The sequence below is a fragment of the Schistocerca gregaria genome, chromosome X (assembly GCF_023897955.1).
Source record: "Schistocerca gregaria isolate iqSchGreg1 chromosome X, iqSchGreg1.2, whole genome shotgun sequence".
Taxonomy (NCBI): Eukaryota; Metazoa; Arthropoda; class Insecta; order Orthoptera; family Acrididae; genus Schistocerca; species Schistocerca gregaria.
Window position 1 is genome coordinate 158983626 of NC_064931.1, and position 5901 is coordinate 158989526.

The following is a 5901-nucleotide window of genomic DNA, read 5'->3' on the forward strand; positions in this document are numbered from 1 at the left end:
GACCTGACCAGCGAAATCTGTGTGTAATTCTGTCTAGAGTCTTCATCAGTCCCGACTGACCAGACGTTTCAGGATAGCCAGCCATAGATGAGCTGCGAAGATGAACAACAATTTCCACCCCAGTGGTTCATAGTGTTCCATACTCTACTGTTTATTAAGTGGAGCTCTCTTTCGATCGGTACCTCCTTCTTCAGAGCTTTTACAGTTTTCAGCAGTGCTGGATCTTCCCTCTTTTCAGTAGCAATGTCATTTAATGAAAAAATAACTGAGATTTCATTTACGTTGCTGTGTTCAACCCAAAGGATTTCTCGAAAGGTAGTCTATGTCCGTGTGTTTGTTTCTGCTTACCTTTATCACTGTGATGTTCTACTCCTGCAGCTTCAGTACCAATCCCACCAGTCAACACCTGCAATACTTCTGGCAAGTAAATAAATAAACGACGTGTCGCACCACGGCCTGGTGCAAGCTTTTCATTTTCACGCCACTTCGACGACTTACGTGTCCGAAATGCCAACGGCACCCGTTTTTCCCCGGACAGTCACCTATCCAAGTACTAGCTGGGACCAACGTCGCTTAAATTCAGTGATCGGGCGGGAACCGATGTTACCAACGTGGCAAGGCCGTTGGTCTTCAGCCAAGTCACGTAGCACTGAAAATGGTGATCCATCACTATAGTGAACAGTTTCCCAAATAAAAACGGTTTGAAAGTGTTTGTGAAAACCCATCCTTCATTGTCTCACTTAATTGAGAATAACACCTCTCTTTGTTAACGATGGTTTGTTGGCTAATTAATAAAATTTAATTACCAGTGGATGAGGAAGTACAATAGACTAAGATGAAACTATTGATTTATTAAAGCCTTTGTAGACGATATGTAGGAAATCAGAATGTCGGAATCATGCAACGAAATTCTATAAACACTTTGCGTTCTCCAGTGATTGAGTCTGGAACACCATTCACTACACTCGTGCTAACATTAAACATTATTTACGCACGCGGCCGAACACATATTACGGTGCCCTTATCTCAACTAACGGCCGACGCTGACCGACAACCAAAACTGCCGCCGCCGCGCGGGATTAGCCGAGCGGTCTCAGGCGCTGCAGTCATGGACTGTGCGGCTGGTCCCGGCGGAGGTTCGAGTCCTCTCTCGGGCATGGATGTGTATGTTTGTCCTTAAGATAATTTAGGTTAAGTGGTGTGTAAGCCTAGGGACTGATGACCCTCGCAGTTAAGTCCCCTAGGATTTCACACACATATTTTAACAACTGCTGCCATGTGCACCCAAAACTAGCAATATCTGATTGTTTAACCAGTGAGATTTAGGAAAACGTTGTCAGAGCTCATTTGTTCTCCTGACGAAAGAGGCACAGCAGTGGTAACTTCGCATTCCCAGAATTGTTGAATTTTCTACATTCGATTCCTTAAGCTATTGTGAAATCCGAAGGAAAAAACACAAAACAAACTGCTAACGAGACATTCAAGTCGTCCAAGAAATATTACAGATATCAAAAGAGAACAATCAGACATAAACATGGTGGAATGCTTGCCATTAATACGTACGCTGAAGCGCCAAAAAAACTGGTATAGGCATGCATATTCAAAGACAGAGATATTTAAACACGTAGAATTCGACGCTGCGGTCGGCAACGCCTATATAAGACCAGTCTCTGGCGTAGTTGTTAGATCGGTTACTGCTGCTACAATGGCAGGTTATCGAGATTTAAGTGAGTTTCAACGTGCTGTTATAGTCGGCGCACGAGCGATGGCACACAGCATCTCCGAGGTAGCGATGAAGTGGGGATTTCCCCGTAAGACTATTTCACTAGCGTACCGTGAATATCAGCAACCCGGTAAAACATCAAATCTCGGACATCGCTGCGGTCGGGAAAAGATCCTTGAAGAACGGGACCAACTGCGACTAAAGATAGTTGTTGAACGTAACAGAAGTGCAACCCCTTCGGCAAATTGCTGCAGATTTCAGTGCTAGGCCATCAACATCATCGGTATGGGCGTTTGGAGCCGAAGGCCCACTCGTGTACCCTTGATGACCGCACGACACGAAGCTTTACGCCTCGTCTGGGCCCGTCAACACCGGCATTCGACTGTTGATGACTGGAAACATGTTTCCTGGTCGGACGAATCTCGTTTCAAATTGTATCGAGCGGATGGACGTGTACGGGTATGGAGACAACCTCATGAATCCATGGACCCTGGATGTTAGCACGGGACTGTTCAAGCTGGTGGAGGCTCTTTAATGGTAAGGAGGGTGTGCTCTTTGAGTGATAATGGACCCCTGATACGTCTAGACACGACTCTAAAATGTGACACGCAAGTAAGCATCCTGTTTGATCACCTGCATCCATTCATGTCCTTTGTGCATTCCGCAGGGCAATGTGACACCCCACATGTCCAGAATTGATACAGAGTGGCTTCAGGAATACTGTCCTGAGTTAAAACACTTCCGCTGGCCACCAAACTCCCCAGACATGAACACTATTGAACATATCTGGGATGCCTTGCAACGTGCTGTTCAGAAGATATCTCAATCCGCTCGTACTCTTACGGATTTATGGACAGCCCTGCGGGATTCATGGTGTCAATTTCCTTCAGCACTACTTCAGACATTAGTCGAGTCCATGTCACGTCGTGTTGCGGCATTTCGGAGTGATCGCGGGGGCCCTACAAGATATTAAGCAGGTATACCAGTTTCTTCCCCCCCCCCATGAACCATGGACCTTGCCGTTGGTGGGGAGGCTTGCGTGCCTCAGCGATACAGATGGCCGTACCGTAGGTGCAACCACAACGGAGGGGTATCTGTTGAGAGGCCAGACAAACGTGTGGTTCCTGAAGAGGGGCAGCAGCCTTTTCAGTAGTTGCAGGGGCAACAGTCTGGATGATTGACTGATCTGGCCTTGCAACATTAACCAAAACGGCCTTGCTGTGCTGGTACTGCGAACGGCTGAAAGCAAGGGGAAACTACAGCCGTAATTTTTCCCGAGGACATGCAGCTTTACTGTATGATTAAATGATGATGGCATCCTCTTGGGTAAAATATTCCGGAGGTAAAATAGTCCCCCATTCGGATCTCCGGGCGGGGACTACTCAGGAGGATGTCGTTATCAGGAGAAAGAAAACTGGCATTCTACGGATCGGAGCGTGGAATGTCAGATCCCTTAATCGGGCAGGTAGGTTAGAAAATTTAAAAAGGGAAATGGATAGGTTAAAGTTAGATATAGTGGGAATTAGTGAGGTTCGGTGGCAGGAGGAACAAGACTTCTGGTCAGGTGACTACAGGGTTATAAACACAAAATCAAATAGGGGTAATGCAGGAGTAGGTTTAATAATGAATAGGAAAATAGGAATGCGGGTAAGCTACTACAAACAGCATAGTGAACGCATTATTGTGGCCAAGATAGATACGAAGCCCACACCTACTACAGTAGTACAAGTTTATATGCCAACTAGCTCTGCAGATGATGAAGAAATTGAAGAAATGTACGATGAAATAAAAGAAATTATTCAGATAGTGAAGGGAGACGAAAATTTAATAGTAATGGGTGACTGGAATTCGAGTGTAGGAAAACGGAGAGAAGGAAACATAGTAGGTGAATATGGATTGGGGCTAAGAAATGAAAGAGGAAGCCGCCTAGTAGAATTTTGCACAGAGCACAACTTGATCATAGCTAACACTTGGTTTAAGAATCATGAAAGAAGGTTGTATACGTGGAAGAACCCTGGAGATACTAAAAGGTATCAGATAGATTATATAATGGTAAGACAGAGATTTAGGAACCAGGTTTTAAGTTGTAAGACATTTCCAGGGGCAGATGTGGACTCTGACCACAATCTATTGGTTATGACCTGTAGATTAAAACTGAAGAAACTGCAAAAATGTGAGAAATTAAGGAGATGGGACCTGGATAAACTGAAAGAACCAGAGGTTGTACAGAGTTTCAGAGAGAGCATAAGGGAACAATTGACAGGAATGGGGGAAAGAAATACAGTAGAAGAAGAATGGGTAGCTCTGAGGGATGTAGTAGTGAAGGCAGCAGAGGATAAAGTAGGTAAAAAGACAAGGGCTGCTAGAAATCCTTGGGTAACAGAAGAAATATTGAATTTAATTGATGAAAGGAGAAAATATAAAAATGCAGTAAATGAAGCAGGCAAAAAGGAATACAAACGTCTCAAAAATGAGATCGACAGGAAGTGCAAAATGGCTAAAGAGGGATGGCTAGAGGACAAATGTAAGGATGTAGAAGCTTATCTCACTAGAGGTAAGATAGATACTGCCTACAGGAAAATTAGAGAGACCTTCGGAGAGAAGAGAACCACGTGTATGAATATCAAGAGCTCAGATGGCAGCCCAGTTCTAAGCAAAGAAGGGAAGGCAGAAAGGTGGAAGGAGTATATAGAAGGCTTATACAAGGGCGATGTACTTGAGGACAATATTATGGAAATAGAAGAGGATGTAGATGAAGACGAAATGGGAGATACGATACTGCGTGAAGAGTTTGACAGAGCACTGAAAGACCTGAGTCGAAACAAGGCCCCCGGAGTAGACAACATTCCATTAGAACTACTGACGGCCTTGGGAGAGCCAGTCATGACAAAACTCTACCAGCTGGTGAGCAAGATGTATGAGACAGGCGAAATACCCTCAGACTTCAAGAAGAATATAATAATTCCAATCCCAAAGAAAGCAGGTGCTGACAGATGTGAAAATTACCGAACTATCAGTTTAATAAGCCACGGCTGCAAAATACTAACGCGAATTCTTTACAGACGAATGGAAAAACTGGTAGATGCAGACCTCGGGAAGGATCAGTTTGGATTCCGTCGAAATGTTGGAACACGTGAGGCAATACTGACCTTACGACTTATCTTAGAAGAAAGATTAAGAAAAGGCAAATCTACGTTTCTAGCATTTGTAGTCTTAGAGAAAGCTTTTGACAATGTTGACTGGAATACTCTTTTTCAAATTCTAAAGGTGGCAGGGGTAAAATACAGGGAGCGAAAGGCTATTTACAATTTGTACAGAAACCAGATGGCAGTTATAAGAGTTGAGGGACATGAAAGGGAAGCAGTGGTTGGGAAGGGAGTAAGACAGGGTTGTAGCCTCTCCCCGATGTTATTCAATCTGTATATTGAGCAAGCAGCAAAGGAAACAAAAGAAATATTTGGAGTAGGTATTAAAATTCATGGAGACGAAGTAAAAACTTTGAGGTTCGCCGATGACATTGTAATTCTGTCAGAGACGGCAAAGGACTTGGAAGAGCAGTTGAACGGAATGGACAGTGTCTTGAAAGGAGGATATAAGATGAACATTAACAAAAGCAAAACGAGGATAATGGAATGTAGTCAAATTAAATCGGGTGATGCTGAGGGAATTAGATTAGGAAATGAGACACTTAAAGTAGTAAAGGAGTTTTGCTATTTAGGAAGTAAAATAACTGATGATGGTCGAAGTAGAGAGGATATAAAATGTAGACTGGCAATGGCAAGGAAAGCGTTTCTGAAGAAGAGAAATTTGTTAACATCGAATATAGATTTATGTATCAGGAAGTCGTTTCTGAAAGTATTTGTATGGAGTGTAGCCATGTATGGAAGTGAAACATGGACGATAACTAGTTTGGACAAGAAGAGAATAGAAGCTTTCGAAATGTGGTGCTACAGAAGAATACTGAAGATAAGGTGGATAGATCACGTAACTAATGAGGAGGTATTGAATAGGATTGGGGAGAAGAGAAGTTTGTGGCACAACTTGACTAGAAGAAGGGATCGGTTGGTAGGACATGTTTTGAGGCATCAAGGGATCACAAACTTAGCATTGGAGGGAAGCGTGGAGGGTAAAAATCGTAGAGGGAGACCGAGAGATGAGTACACTAAGCAGATTCAGAA

The 5901-nt window shown here is 43.6% G+C and overlaps 1 pseudogene; it reads right to left on the minus strand.

Annotated features, from left to right (window-relative positions):
* Positions 1 to 508: 508 nt before the first annotated feature.
* Positions 509 to 628, minus strand: LOC126299964 (5S ribosomal RNA; annotated as a pseudogene).
* Between the last annotated feature and the right edge of the window lie 5273 nt (positions 629 to 5901).